The sequence below is a fragment of the Balaenoptera physalus genome (assembly GCF_965194825.1).
Source record: "Balaenoptera physalus genome assembly, chromosome: 18".
NCBI classification, from domain to species: Eukaryota; Metazoa; Chordata; class Mammalia; order Artiodactyla; family Balaenopteridae; genus Balaenoptera; species Balaenoptera physalus.
In genome coordinates, this window is record NC_138899.1 from 70,379,124 (window position 1) to 70,396,009 (window position 16,886).

The 16,886-nt window shown below is 34.0% G+C and overlaps 1 protein-coding gene across 8 annotated transcripts in view; it reads right to left on the reverse strand.

Annotated features, from left to right (window-relative positions):
- Window positions 1–16,886, reverse strand: part of NBEA (neurobeachin) — a 610,070-nt gene that overhangs the window by 350,377 nt on the left and 242,807 nt on the right. The window lies entirely within an intron of this gene.

A 16,886-nucleotide genomic window follows, 5' to 3' on the forward strand; every position in this document is an offset into this window, starting at 1 on the left:
TAAATGTTGCAAAGTACAGCTATTGAGATAATCTGTATAATCTTTTTAAGTAACTAGTTTCAAAGTTAAAATAATATTCTTAATAAGAAAGATTATCTTTGGTTGGGTTTAGTGTAACTAGAACAACCCTACTGAGTAGAGAGAACACCATTTTTGAGATAGTAACATGTATATCATTAGTCACAGGTCATATTTCCAGAGGGAGAAGGAGGAGAAAATAATCCTTTAGCAGTTAAAACTGGTATCACAAGTCCAAATTGTATCTTTCATGGATTCTGTTATGTACAGTAGCGTTTATATTTATTTTATATGCAATCCAGTAAATTCTGTTACTGGATATGAAGCAAAAATAGATTGAAAGCACTGATTCTACATGGAGGCGCGATGTATATAGAAAAGAAAGTAGTGGAAGCAAAGAAGTTACCCAGGAAAATAAACATTAAAGGAGACATAGGGGGAAAAGCTTAGACCTCTGGTGAAAGTCCACAAAGGTAACCATTTTATGAACGGGCTTAAGAATAGCTAAAATAGAAAAATATTATTACTTGATCAGAATCTCACCATGTATAAAAAATTACACAATCTTGGTTTGCATTATTATACAGTAGAAAAATTAAAGATGGAATCATTATCCCACTGTCCTTTGCAATAATGGGACAAGAAATAATAAGTTTATATTAGTACTACAATTTCTGAGGGACATAATGAAATAGAGTCTATTTGTAGGAAAAATATCAGGATAGTACAAGGTGGGTTCTAGGAAATAGTTACATGAAACCAAAGATGCCCACTTGGCAACTGAGAAGATTTCTGGGGAAAGAGGTACTGCAGAAAGGGCTTATTTCTCTTGTGATCTGGGGTCCACCTAAATTGTAGCAACTCTACCTAATTAAAGGGCATCTGTAATGTGGAAAACTGTGTTTTGATACCTGAGAAGGACAGACTGGAGACTGATGGTCAAGGGTGACATGCCCTGGGCCTGACCTCAATCCTTGAAACTAGAGACAAGGAACAACATATCTGGACAGCAGAGATCATGGACCAGGAAAAAGTCTGCCTGTGTATATTCTCTTTAGTTGTGGTGGTGTTTAAAATACAATGCAGGTATTTTTAAATATCTGAATTTTAGTAACAAATCAGTTGGTTCTCATACTTCGTTCTAAAATATTAGGGCTTATCCTGAGCTCTCAGAACTAGGCAATTTTATTAGCATTACAGAATTCTTTAATCTCCATCAAGTTTTTAATTAACTCAAAGAAGATCTAAACTGAAAATCTGAAGACATGGTTTTAGAATACAAACTAAATAGCTGTGTAAACTTAAGCTAAGACATTTGCCTTTCTTGACACTAAAAATCTTCGCTGGTAAACAACAGATTAATGATTTTGAAACTTTTTTTTTTTTTAACTACAATCTAAAGCGATACATTTTACATCCAGATCTACTATATATAATTGAAACAAATGTTTCACGGAATAGCACTTCCTCTCACTGTGTGCAGATATTCTGATCTCTGCTATGCTATGTCATGTCATGCCATTAAAAAGATTGTCAGGGCATGCTTTATTGATTATGCCATATCATCAGTGGATCACAAGCTGCAGTCTGAATATCTCTAAAGCTGGCCTGCCTCCTGCATTTACATGGCCCGCAAGCTAAGGAGAGTTTTGACATTTTGAAATGGTTGGGAAAAAAAAAGAAAGAAGAATATTTCACGACACTTGAAACATAAAATATTCAAATGTTGAATATTCAATATTCAAATTTCATAGCCAAGCTCATTCCTTTACATATTGTCTGCAGCTACTTCCTCACTAAAATGGCAAAGTTGAGAAGTTATGACAGAAACTGTATGACTGCAAAGCCTAAAGTATTTGCTTTTGGGCTCCATGTGGAAAAAGTTTGCTGATTCCTACACTAAAGGACACCTACATTTCTTTCTGGCCTGAATATCCATGATTCTAAGTCCTTCCTTTATGTCTTACTGGGCTAAACTGGGACGAGCGGAGTAGTTGCATGATGGTGAGAAAAATGATATGGAAAAGTATGGGTTCTTGGTAAGTTATATAGGCATCATATTTCTATTTCATTCTGTACTTGAAAACAAGAATGAGAAGTAGTAATCCAACAGGCAGTACTTGGTGGTAGTATACAGATTAAAATCATTTACAGCATCTGTCCTGTGAGTTCATAGGGCTTTCACTTGTAGCCTTTAAGTATTTCCTTTTTATAGTGGTCCCAATAAAGGATGGCAGCTGTTTCGCAGGGATTAGTTTTGAACATAAAATGGACGATTATGTTGCACCGCTTTGCTATGTACACGTCAAATTCACAATGATAAAACAGGCGCTAAGGGGAGAAAAAAAAAGCCAGTGGCTTCTCCTCACTTTTATATACTTTATCTGAGTTGAAATTGTCTTCCAACTGTCTTTTTAAAATCTCTTTTTTTGTTCGCATTAGACCTTTACTGAAACACTAGATTTATTCAATAAAATCTTATTTGCTCTTTCTGCCTCCAGACTCTCCTATTTAAACCTTGCTGTATACAACTGACAGACAGTATCTTAATCATATTTTGATTTTCTCTCTCCCTTTTCAAAATTCTTCCATAGATGACTAGGATCTAGTTTCTTTTTCTCTAGAATATATGTATTTGGCAAAGTCAGTGTTTCTGCCTTTCCACAATCTTCAACAGTGGTCATGAACAGATATGCATTCTTCTGGCCCTGGTATCTTCACTTCCCTTACATACCTGGTTTCCCTGCCAGGTTTAAACCTGACTAACATGTACCCAAATTGTGTTTCTGTGTATGCTGTACTGTTATTTTACAAAATCTTGTTTTAGGAATATAGTTGGGAACAAAGCAATATCAGGATAAATATCAGCTTTCTGGGATATAAACAAAACTTGGGAGTATTGTAATGAAATATATTATTTCATGGTCAATATTAAAAATTAGTTACTATAACCATCACTCGTGAAGTCCTCAGACAACGTTGGAATAAGGTAACCAAGGGATTTTTGCTTTTTGCTTGTTTCAAATTAAATAAATTAAGCCCCTCTCTTTTATCATTCAGACCAATCACTGGAATCTACTTGACTACAGAAAACAATTTCATTTGTTCTACCATCCACTTATCCATCCACAAGTGTGTTTTGGGTACATAGTTAATGCTAGGTACTCTGGCAGGTCCTAGAGCCCTTGTGGAGTGCATGCTTTCCATGAATCTATTAAAACAGAAGGAAAAATAAATAAATAATATTCTCAAGTTTTTAAAGTATGTAATTTAATATTATAAAATTAAAAGAATATTTATAACATATTTCATAATCTAAAACAATCAGAATTCAGTTTAAAAAAAAGATGGATTTGCCTTAGAGCAACTTAAGGACACAGAGGGCCATCAGCTACTAAATGAACTCAGTATAAATACTGTAAACTAATTATATATTATAACTATATAATGTCCATAAGAATATAAAATGGCTGGAAAATATAACCACTGTAAGTACTCAGCAGTGTATTTTCTCTTTAAAATTTTCCAATTTAGTTTTTCTTTCCCAATTGTTTATTTCTTGAATGTGCATAAACATCTGAGAGGGTGAAATAATAAACGCCTATAGTGATTTCAAGCTTAGTTTCTGGAAGGTCCCATGTAGTTTAGCATACGTATAGACATTGTATCTAAATCAGTATGCAGGCAATTTTCACAATATAAAAATAAGTTATTTTCTGCCTCAATATAAACTACATGTGTAGCCTCCAAAAACAGACTTGTTATTCAATATTATATATTTCATAGAATATATAGACCTTTTCTTCATGTTATTAATTGATCTAGAGCATCCATATGTACTGATTTGCCCAGATAATCCAAGCTGATACCAACCTGAGTGTAATTCTAAATATGGGCATTTTCTCTTCTGAAAATGTTCTGGTTTGCATGAAAATTTATATGAATACTTTAACTTTATTAGAACAAAAGAGAAAACTGTTCCCTTCTAAAATTATGTTATGAAATATATGATACAGGCAACTACAATCTATTATTTTGTGAAACAAAAATATTTCCCAAACACCATATCAAGGTAGATAATCCATTTCTTTGGGATAAGTTTATCTGCTACTGATGACAAATTCTTCATATTCAGTTATTCCTGTAGTAAGTAGTTCAGATATACCACTTTTAGATGGCCACACATGGTCTACTTTTTTTAAAGCTTCCTTTTTAATCCAAGATACAAAGATCATGCACTACATTTAGTTGTCATAGCTTATTAGTATCCTTTCATCTACAACAGTTCACAGCTTTCTTGTACTTCAAAAACTTCCTAATTTTGGTATCCAGATTGCTTTTCTTCCCCAAAATTTAAAAAATTTCCCCATGTTTAAATTCAGGCTACATATTTTGGCCAATAATATTCCATTTCATGGTCTATTCTTGATTTACATGCTGTTATTCATATCTCCTATCTTTGTGAAGAAGATTCATTCCTGTATGCTTTACTTCTAATTTCTCTCCTGGGAGCCTAGGAGATGATGTGTTACCTCTGACTATATTTCTATAGTATACTACAGAACACTTAATATAGTATATTATATATACCAATATACTTGATATACTATATTCAGTAAATTCTTCTGGTAAATAAGGTTTCTCTGACTTTTCATCATTCCTTGGTTTTATATTAGGTTGTTGGAATATAGTTCCAGCTCAGCTAGTCAAGAGTATATGATAAGAGTCATAATAATTTTAGTGAATGAAAAACTAATATTGGTTTGAGGACTTTAGTAAAACCATCCTCTTTGATGAATCATGTCTTCTTTGCTTTAATCATCTTTATTGGCTAAAAGGAGATTTCCATATTGAAATACTAAACTGGGCAGTTTGAAATGTTTTATTTATGATGAAAGAGTATGATTTCTCTTTTTAGAGGGTATTGTTTTCGTGTTAGAAGTTACCTATGATGGAAAAATCTTTGTTAACATCTACATTTAGTAAACATTTGTGCTATTTTTTAGACAACTTAAATTCTACTAATTTGTAAGCAAAAAGTAATCTGGAAAAGATGCTCAGCAATTAGGGCAATACAAAAAGAGCTATGCTTTTGAACACAGAATCAACTAAAACTGAATGAGAACACCCTTGAAGATAAATTGGAAATTTAACAGATGCAGGAAATTCCATTTACATTTCCCTCAACTCACATCTATTCCTATTCTATAAATTATTCTTCTAAGTTCAGAAGTGTCCCTGTTCCCTTCCAAAGTGAATTTCTATATTTGGTCTGAGCCCTTCTTGATTCATGATGTCCTTTCTGCACTATTTCTCTTATTCCTATCAAGCATCTTTATTTTTACATCTCCAATGTTTTTTTTTTTTTCCCCCTCTGTCTCCTAACAGGCATAGATTTCTCCTCCATGAATAAAACTGTCAATACTCACTTGAACGTCTATCAATTTTACTCTCTTGTTTCACTGTCAAATTTTTCCAACAAGTGGTCTATGTCTAGTCATTTTTTCCCCAAAATTTTCGCCTTTGGCAATCCAGTATCTGTTTCCACTATTCTTCTGAAATGTCTCCAAGGTAACCAAAGGATACTTTTCATGAAATCAAGTGGTCTGGTTTTAGTCTTCCTCCTCTTGACTTCTGCATAATATTTTCCACTTTCATGTAGTTAGAATAAATTTTCAGCCCTCATTTTTAACACCTAAGTTATTTTATTTATTTTTTTTTTTAAGTATTTTTATTTATTTATTTATTTATGGCTGTGTTGGGTGGGTCTTCGTTTCTGTGCGAGGGCTTTCTCTAGTTGTGGCAAGTGGGGGCCACTCTTCATCGCGGTGCGCGGGCCTCTTCACTATCGTGGCCTCTCTTGTTGCGGAGCACAGGCTCCAGACGCGCAGGCTCAGTAATTGTGGCTCACGGGCCTAGTTGCTCCGCGGCATGTGGGATCTTCCCAGACCAGGACTCGAACCCGTGTCCCCTGCATTGGCAGGCAGATTCTCAACCACTGCGCCACCAGGGAAGCCCCCTAAGTTATTTTTCTATTTTAATTCAACTTTATAGAAAGACAGTTTACATAAAATGCAATTTGACAATTTTGAATGTAACACTTCTTTGAGTAAAGACAAATTTATACATCTATTTAGCCTCCAGTACAATCTGCTCCCCGCAAAAGTTCCTTTGTGCCTATTCCTACTCAGTCTCCTCTGCATCCCTAACCCCAGACAACCACTGCATTCTACACGAAAGATTTCTTCTGGGCCAGTGTTGTGCAAAAATGAAATCATACGATACGAACTAGTTTAAGCCAGGCTTCTCTTCCACGATGTTTCTGAAATTCATGCATTTTGCTATGAGTATCAGTAGTTTTACTTTTTTTAAAAAATTTCTGAGCAGTAATCTATCATATGGACATACAAGCATTTGTTTATCCATTTTTTAATGAATACAGTTTTTCTATTTCTATTTATTATGAATTTTTGTATGAAAATTTATATCTTTACGTGGACCTATGTGTGTTTTACTTGAATAATAACTGTAGTGGAATACCTGGGTCAAATTTTACGTGACTGTTGATAAAACATTGCCAAACTGTTTTTCAAAGTTGTACCCTTTTATATTCTGAACCAGCAATGCATGAGATCCTTAGGATTTTCTACATATGTGATAATTTCAACTGCAATTAAAAATAGTTTTACTTCCACCTCTCCAATCTGTATGTCTATTATTTTTACTCCTTGCCTTACTGTACTACTTAGATCATACAGTAAAATGTTGAGTTAAAGTGGTGAGAGGCAAAACCTTCCCTTATTCCCAATTTCATTTGTTTTTTCACTAAGTATAACATTAGTTTCAGTTTTTCATAGATACCAATTTTAGGTTAGGTTTGTTCCCTTTGGGACCTATTTTTCTCAGAGATTTTATCATGAATGGGTATTGAATTTTAATAAATGCTTTTCCTGCATCAATTAAAAATGAAAAAAATATTTCATATATACCCCTATATTAACTATTTCTTACATTCCTTTGTGTGTATTTAAGTTTCCAACTGGTATCATTAACCTTCTGCTTGAAAAATTTACTCATTGCTGTGTTGGCAATGAATTTTACCATCTTTTGTTGTGTGAAAAAGTCTTTATTTCTCCTTCATTTTTGAGGAATATTTTCACTGGACAAAGAATTTCAGGTTGGAAGTCTTTTCTATCAACACTTGAAAGATGTTCCATTATTTTCTGGTTTGCAATAATTTCTGAGTAAATGTTGATGATAATTTTATTTTTGTAACTCATGTTTTTTTCCTGACAGTGATTTCAAAATTTTAATTTTAAATTATTATAGGTTAAAATTGACTTTTTTACTTTGCGTGTAAATTTCTATGAGATTTAATACATGTATTGATCCATGTATCACCATCATCCCAAGAAATCCTTTGAAATATTCCTTTACAGTGATACCCTTTCCCACACATAAACCCTGACTACCACCGATCTGTTTTGAGAATGTTCAAAACATAAAAATAAAAAGGAAGCATAACGTACACAACCCTTGGGATGAGTTTTTCTTCCACACAATAATTTTGATGAGATTCATCCAAGCAGTAAGGTTTATCAGTAGTTTGTTCCTTTTTTCTTCTGTTTGAATGCACCATAGTCCCTTTATTCTTTTACTCACTGAAAAACATTTGAATTTCTCCAGCTTCTGGCTATCACAAATAAAGCTGCTATGAACATTCATGTATAGGTTTCTATGTGAAGGTAAGTTTTCATTTTCTCTAGGGAAAATTTCAAGGAATGGAATTACTGGGTCATATGATAAGTGACTGTTTAACTTAATAAGAAACTTCCAAACCATTTTCCTCAGTGACTGTCATTTTGCATTCTCAAAGCCATGGATGAGAGTGCCAGTTGCTCCAAATTCTCCCCAGCACTTGGTATTGGGTGGGCCAAAAACTGCCTTCAGTTTTTTAAGTAAAAAGACATATTTTTCATTTTCACCAAGAACTTTATTGAATAACATATTCACCCTTTTGTTCCACTACCTTCTGCCATTTTTCAGGCAACTTCATAATTCCATCTTCCCAAAACTTTTTATCTTTTTAAGCAAAGAACTGTTCCATGTGCCTTTTACAGTCTTCCAGGGAACTGAAATTTTTTCCATTAAGAGAATTTTGTAAAGACCGAGATAAATAGAAATCTGAAGGTGCAATGTCTGGTGAATGCGGTGGATGAATCAGAACTTCCCAGCCAAGCTATAACAGTTTTTGCCTGGTCATCAGAGAAACACATGGTCTTGCATTATCCTGATGGAAGATTATACGTTTTCTTTTGACTATTTCTGGACGCTTTTCGTTGAGTGCCGCTTTCAGTTAGTCGAATTGGGAGCAGGACTTGGAATTAATCGTTTGGTTTTTCGGAAGGAGCTCGTAATAGAGGACTTCCTTCCAATCCCACCATATACACAACATCACCTTCTTTGGATGAGGACCAGCATTTGGTGTGGTTGGTGGTGGTTCATTTCGTTTGCCCCACGATCTCTTCCATTCCACATTGTTGTACAGTATCCACTTTTCATCGCCCTTCACAATTTGTTTTAAAAACGGAATGTTTTCATTACGTTTCAGTAGAGAATCGCATGCGAAAATGTGGTCAAGAAGGTTTTTTTTGCTTAACTTATGTGGAACCCAAACATCAAAGCAATTCACATAACCAAGCTGGTGCAAATGATTTTCAACGCTTGATTTGGATATTTTGAGTATGTCGGCTATCTCCCGCGTGGTATAACGTTGATTGTTCTCAATTACTGTTTCGATTTGATAGCTGTCAACTTCAACTGGCCTACCCGACCGTGGAGCATCGTCCAGCGAGAAATCTCTAGCAGGGAACTTCGCAAACCACTTCTGACATCTTCGAACAGTCACAGCACCTTCTCTATACACTGCACAAATCTTTTTGTGCATTTCAGTTGTGTTTTTACCTTTCTTGAAATAATAAAGCATAATATGCCAAATATACTGCTTTTTTTCTTCCATCTTCAATATTAAAATGGCTACCCAAAAATTCACCAATTTTGATAGGTCTCTTTTTAAATGCACGCTGATATGACAGCTGCCACATACAATCTAACAAAATTGTTTCGAATTAAGTTAAAGACAACTAAGTGCTACTAGAGCCATCTTACGGAAGAAAACGAATGAACCTTTTGGCCCACGCAATATTATCAGTATTTTTTACTTTAGTCATTCTCATATGTTTGTAGTGTTGTGTCATCCTGGTTTTAATTTGCATTTACCTTCTGATAATGTCGACTATCTTTTTATGAACTTATTTGGCATCCTAATGTGATCTTTTGTGAAGTATCTGTTCAAGACATTTTTAAATGAGTTGTTGGTTTGTTTAATGTTGATGACTACTTTTTGAAATTTTCTCTTGAAACCTGGTTTTGAACAGTTTAATTATCATGTTCCATGGAATTATTTTCTTTGTGTCCATCCCACTTGAGGTTAGTTGAATTTCTTGGATCTCAGGATTAATAGTTTTCAAATTATTTGGCTATCATTTCTACAAAAATATATACACATACACACATATCGTCTCAACCTCCTTCATCTTGAACTCCAATTCCATGTATGTTAAACTGCTTGATTTATCTCATAGTCTCCTGTGGCTTTGTTCCCTTTTTATTTATTCAGTCTTTTGTTTTCCTACTTCAGTTTGTAAAGCTACCATTCTATATACTTCTAGTTCACTTTTATTGCCTTAATCGGTGAATAATAAGCCGTAAATCCATCAAATGAATTTTCCAGTTTAGTTACACTTGGAGGGCAAGTCCACTCCCTATATTCAACCTAGATTACTAAAGAAACGTTAATCTTATAATATAACCCAAAGACTCTTTGTTATTGCATGGGTTTTAATTTGATCTTCCCATTTTTGAAAGCATAGAGAAGCAAAACAGGAACATATGCATTTAAAGTAAAATCCTTAAACATGTACAGTATATACTGTGTAACAGATACTCAAAGATATTCTGATCTTCATGTTAGATTATAATTTTTATATGAAGGTAATCTGGCTGTCACAGTTTGTAAAGCACAGACTGTCAATGTTGAGTCAAGTGATACAGCTAATCAATCAGACATCCCTTTTCCCCTTTGTTGATTTGTATGAAAAACTCCATTTTGAAGATGTCATAATCTAAGTATGATAATCTGATTGTCTTTCACTTATAAGTTAATTTGTATTTTTATCTAGATGCCTAAAATGTTTTTTCTTTTTCTCTGAGGTCCATTAATTTTACTAGAATGTGTCTCAATGTTGGTCAGCTTGGTAATTTTTCGGATATTCAGTGTGCCTTTTAAATAATATATTTTTTAAAATTCTAGCTATTTAATTCTAAGAGTTTCTTTGAACTACTGATCCTATTATTTTTCTGTTCTTTGCCTTGGTTTTCTATTTTGGAAACTCATATGAATGTTGAATATTCTAAACTTGCCCCTTTCACTCTCATCCTTTCTCGTCTCTTTAAGTCATTATTTTTCTGATAATTTTAATTCTCCTTTTTTTACCTTATATTACTCTTATAGCCTTATCTGTTGAGTTTATTTACTTCTTTATTTCTTCTAATCTAGTCTTCATTTCTAAAATTATTTTTCCCTTTATTTCCAATTCTTTCGTTAAGTCCTATCGATACATTTGTGAGGTTCTCTACATTCTGATATAAATTATTTCATATCCTGTATTATTTCCTAATGTCCTTTAGCTCATTTAAAAATTTTTCATCTTTTTTTCTGGCATGCTTTCACAGTTTGAGGGGATGTTTTTCTACTTACTCTCATTTTTCTTATTGTAAAATACGGGATTTTGATCCTTTTTGTTGGTTATTATTTTATGTGAAATTAGTTTACCTGATCATTTGTAGACAGGTTTTTTTCCTCTTCAGGTTCTAGAGATCCCTCTTCTGTTTGTTTTTATGTAGTTTTAAAAATATGACAGCTTATTTTCTGAGATCTATTAGCTCTGTTTGTCTATCCCAGTTTTATGTGGACTCTCTCTTTGTCTCTCTTGCTCTCTGCTGCTCAATTTGGATTCTATTCATAGTAGTTTCTCCTCAGTGTGGGACTTTGTCCTCAAAGAGAACTCTAGTTGATTATTTTCTCATGGAGCTTAGATGCTCTAGACCCTTCTAGCCATACCAGGGAACCCTTGCACTCATCTGCTGTAGTGTGTAAAAGCCCTCCCTGTTTTAGCTGATGTTTTCAAATTGACCCTCTGGGTTTTCCAGTCTGTAGTTGTAGACCATGTTCCTCAGATGTTCTCCTGCTTCCCACAACCTTGTACCATGCATCTGCTGATACCATGTATATCTCATAGCTATAGCTGGGTTGTCCTCACCCAGTCATATTTTGGGGTTCAATGGAATACACCATCATCTAGTTTTGTTGTAAATGTATATTTGTTGTTGTAGTTATTGTTTCACCATCTGCTGTTCTGTTTTTCATGGAGGAATTCGGGGATAATTAAAAACTATGTCCCCATTGCCATCTACCCTGAATTTGTCATGTACTCTTTTTGTATTATTGCAATTTTAAAATGATAACTTCTGAAATTACATTTTAATCCATAAGTTTTGAATTAAAATAAACATACTTAAGTTTTTCTAATTATGTGGCCATATTGTTACTATGAATAATCCAAGGGTGATATAAGCTCTTTTTTTTTAATATAAATTTATTTATTTATTTATTTATTTATTTATTTTTGGCTGCATTGGGTCTTCTTTGCTGCGCACGGGCATTCTCTAGTTGCGGCGAGCAGGGGCTACTCTTCGTCGCGGTGTGCAGGCTTCTCACTGCGGTGGCTTGGCTTCTCACGGAGCACGGGCTCCAGGTGCACAGGCTTCAGCAGTTGTGGCACATGGACTCAGTAGTTGTGGCACATGGGCTTAGCTGCTCTGCAGCATGTGGGATCTTCTTGGAGCAGGGCTCGAACCCATGTCCCCTGCATTGGCAGGCAGATTCTTAACCACTGTGCCACCAGTGAAGCCCAATATAAGGTCTTGACTAGGCTCATTCCTTTTATAATAACATTTCAGTCATGTTCTCTTTTGGTGGAAGTGGAAATTTTATGCTATATTTACATACTTAAAAATGCTAGTCTTGGAAACTATAAATACTCTTGACTATTATATGATTTTAATAAAAATATTTATTAATGTCACTAAAAGTATAGTAGATACTTTAGTGACATTTCCCGTACTTATAACAGGGATAGACACTTAACCCAAGGTTGAGCCATTCAGATTCTCTTGTGATTGATAGGTAGTGACTACAGTCATATGATAAAAGAAGTTTACATCCAAGCAGATTTGGAATCAAGTATGGGGTGCCATGCTGGCCCATGTTCTGATGACTAAGAAAGTGAAGCTAGTCTGGAACAGAAGTGAAAAATTTGAGCTGATAACACAGAGAGAAGCAAAGATAGGAGGATGTGAAGTTGCCTTGAGAGGTAAAAGGAGTAGCCCTTGTTACTGACTCTCCTTTCCCATTTCCAGGCTGCCTCAAGTCTATCTGTATTTCATTTCCTGACTTTGAGACTATCTGCTGTATCCCCATGATAATTAAGTTATCTCTAATGTTCTTGTGAGTTCTCAACCAAACATAAGTAATGCTCATGGAATATAGCAGTGATATTCAGGGCCACTCTGTGCAGTGGTGGAACAAGGTAAAGGGCACTAAGGCTAAGACACACACACAAGGCCCTCACCCCCAACACACACACACAAACATCTTCTCTTCTAATTAACTTGGGTCTGCTTCTTTATTACTATGGCAACTCTAGGCCCATGGTATTTCCAAGACCTCCTGAATAACAATTATCAAGATCTAACGTCAGCACTCGATCTACAACGGGACCTTCTTCCTCAAATCTGAACTCTAAAATAGGCTCCTCTCAACTCTTTAAGAGAAGCCCAATGGTTCCTCTGAAGTGCATCCTCCATTGCTGCTTAAGCCAAATAAATAAAGCAATTTTGTTTTGTTTTGTTTTGTTTTTAAATTAATGATAATGATCATTTATTCAAAAAGATGAGAGGGACTGGTGGGTGATGATTACATACAACCTCTATAAATTGACAAGGATTAAAACAATGGCGTACTCATGCAATAATAGAGCAGTGAAACAGATTTAAAAGTTTGGTAACCAACCCATTAGTATAACTATAACAATTTTGGACCAAAGGTTGTTTTGCCATCTTAAGCTGGTAGATTTTGATACTTGCATTATATACTCTAATTTGTACACATTAGTTTACACATTGAAAAGCTAGAATTTTCTTAGAGAAAGTTCACTAAGCTCCCCAAAACTATCATCTTAAAAAATACTAATTATTGCCAAGGGGAAGACAAACACACACACACACACAACACCCCAAAAGCTATGCAAAAATAGCTACTGTTAATGAGTGAACTTAAAAGGTATGAACAACACTGATTACTATAGAATCATACAATAATAAATTTAATACAGGTTGACTAATAAAAGTGATAGACAAATTAAGAAAAGGAAAGGACATTATTTTAGCATGTGTTTTAAAGGACACAGACAGTATAAACTACCAATAATTAATTATTCTATAAGAAAAGAGTTAAATGGATACACATGTGAATTAAGAAAAACTGAATATAAAACAACAAATAAAGATTCAATTCAAACATATTTTATGATTACTTGAAATTAGGAGTAATTGTCTTCTCTTTTCATAAGACATTAAAATATCTTCAGTTACCTAAATCCAGTTTTGTTCCTACCATACCTAAACATATGATGAAATCAAAAGCATTGAGATTTATTCATCAGAAGCACTATCTCTGAACAGAAATATTCAATAACTAAAGATATTTTTATCATGTTACTCTCCTGAGTTCTTCACAATAGTTTGACAGTTTTTCTTCTCAGAGGAGAGGAATAGTGTATCAAATTATGGAAAGAAGGGAAATGGAGGAGAGGGAAAAAGAAAGAATGATCAAGAGTACATGTTCAAGAATGAGAACATGACAGGATATATATTTCCATAGTCTGGGGCAGAGAGCAAGAATGGACCTTGGGTGAGTATAGGATCCAAGGCATCTTGGATCCTTGGGTGTGGATGATTGATCAATATTAGGAATTCTCACCACAAAACACAAAAGTTTTATCTACCTTCCCTTATTTTCAAAACTTACCTCTACCAAACATTATCAGTAACACAAATAATGTTGTATTCAAGTACAAGGAAAAAAATACTCAGTATTATATACCAGAATCTAAGTTAGGCAATGTTAATAAAACCAATAAAATACTTCCTATTTACAAGTGAAAAATAATTTTATTAATACTGTATAAATAAAATGACACAGGAGCACAGAAGAGAAGGCATTAATTTGGCATAAGGAACCTGAAGCAGAACTCAAAGGATGAGAATAATTTGGGGAAAGAAAAAAGGAAAAAGATCCAACACAGAAGGAAGGGTTGTACAAAAACAAAGCAATGTGACAATGTGTTAACTTATTGAATGTTAAAGGAATGTCTTCTATAGCAAGAGGACAGAGACTAGTTGAGTCTGAAAAGGAAGGTTATGACTAAATGGTGAGGATACCTAATGTTCTGGAATACAGCAGAGGATTCTAGATTTTTTGATTGTATGGCCTAGCAGAAATTTGGAGGACCATATCTTAAGATTGTCAACTTTCTGTTTTGCCAAGTAATGGCATTTAAAAAACAAAACTCAAAACTTAAAAATCTACCATTTGCTATCATCATTTCATTAAGAAAAATCATTTTAACACAAAAGAAGAGTATGAACATTACACCAACATAGTTTTAAAAATAGGATATTTAATTGAATTCTTTGGATTCAGAAAAGTGAAAAAATAAAATTATATTCTACCAAGGGAACACAAAGTGAATTCTTAATATATAACTTGGTCTAATGTTTCCTTTTTAGCACAGTCACCTTTATAAAAATCCAAGAGGATTATTCTTAATGCTGCTTCAACTCAATTCAGAGTATTTGAGGTAAACTTAGGGAAGCCCAAGAAAAATAGCTCTCAATTACAGGCTATTTCTCCTACCTTCTCTCTGCAGTGCTGGGAAGAAATAAGAAACAGTCCAGATGTCTGGCCATGTAAAATTCTGGAAAGGGGGCTACATATATGGGGTTCTGACTGACCAACATAGAGCAGTTAAAAAGTCATCTGACAGTAATTCCTTAGACCTCAAAATTGTCACAAACTGTCATTTAGGAACCAATAATGTAAGTTTTATAACTTCAAATAATTCCTTCTTTGCTTTGGCTGCTGGAAAACAGTGCTGAATTTGCATCCCAATTCTAATAACAGTACAGGATCCATTACTAACACTACTATGTTACTAACTTTATTCCATGTTTAGTTTTGCATGTATTTGTTCACTATGAATTTCTTTGGTAAATCTGTCAATTAATTTCTGGAAAAGATATACATAAATACTGAAAAAATTAAAAGACTTTTAGGGAATGAGGAAACATTTGAGATTTAATTTTTTAATGATGTTTATTGAATTTTTTTTCTTATTATAAAGGTAACACATGTTATAGGGTCATTACACTATTCTCTTGACCTAGGACACTCTTCTAGTAAGCTGTATGGCTCACCTCCTTTAAGTCTTTGCTGAGATGTAACTTTACTACTGGCTTATTTAAAATTAATCACCTCTTTAAAACTGCAACCTAACCCTGACACTTCTATAATCCCAATCCCCTGTGCTGTACTTAACCTTTTACATAACACTTACCACCTCATATGCTATGTAATTTAATTACTTATTTTGCTCAGTATTTATTTATGTTCTCTCTTTGATAGAATATAAGGTGCCCAAGACAGGGATCTTTGTTATTTACTAATATATTCCAAGTATCTTATATTCCAAGTATCTAATAGCACTTGGCCTAGAGCAAGAACACTGTATTAAGCAAAAAATGAATAGCTCACCATGTGTCACTATTCTAAGAGCTTTATATGCATTATATAATTTAATCCTTACAAGAACCCTGGGAGGGAGGTGTTATCATTGACTACATCTTATAGAAAGCAACTAAGCTACAAAATGGCTAAGTAACTCACAAAGGTCATACAGCTAAGAAAGCAGTGAAACAAGGGTTTAAATTCAGGTTATTAACTATTATTGTTTCCCCTAATAGAAACAGATTGTGTAAAAGCAGTTGAGACAATGACAGAACAGGTAAGGAAAACTTCCACAGTAAATAGGAAGTAAAAAGCAAATATGTGTGTGTGTGTGTGTGTGTGTGTGTGTGTGTGTGTGTGTGAGTGAGTGTGTGTATGTTTGCAAATATATAAACATATATATAAATATATATACCTGCTAAATTCAAGGAATAGTACCTAAAGCCATTATTCACATACAGGATCATCTAGATATTGATTAACTCTTTCTGAAGCTCATGAATATTTATAAAACAAAACTTCTGTTTAAAGAAGTAAGGCTTCAGACAACCATATTTTTCAAAGCTCCTAATACAGATGCATATATTAAATCTTCCCAACAGTTTATTTACCTTCTTTGCCTTCTCACTCCATTTAAGCTGCTGATGAGTAGATAACAGCTTCATCAATTCCCAGTTAAGTATTTCTTTACATTTTCTCAGTTAAGGATTCTCAAATTACACATGGTATGTGTGAATAAGAAAAGTCACTTGAAGCACCACTTTAAGAGTTAGAAGGGAATTTTAGAGATCACTGCTTAGTAAACATGCCACGCTAATGAAGGATATACAGCAGCCCTAATAGATTGGGATTATAAGGGCCAGAGCCTCCCATTCCAACATTTTTTCAAAGTTCTTCATTC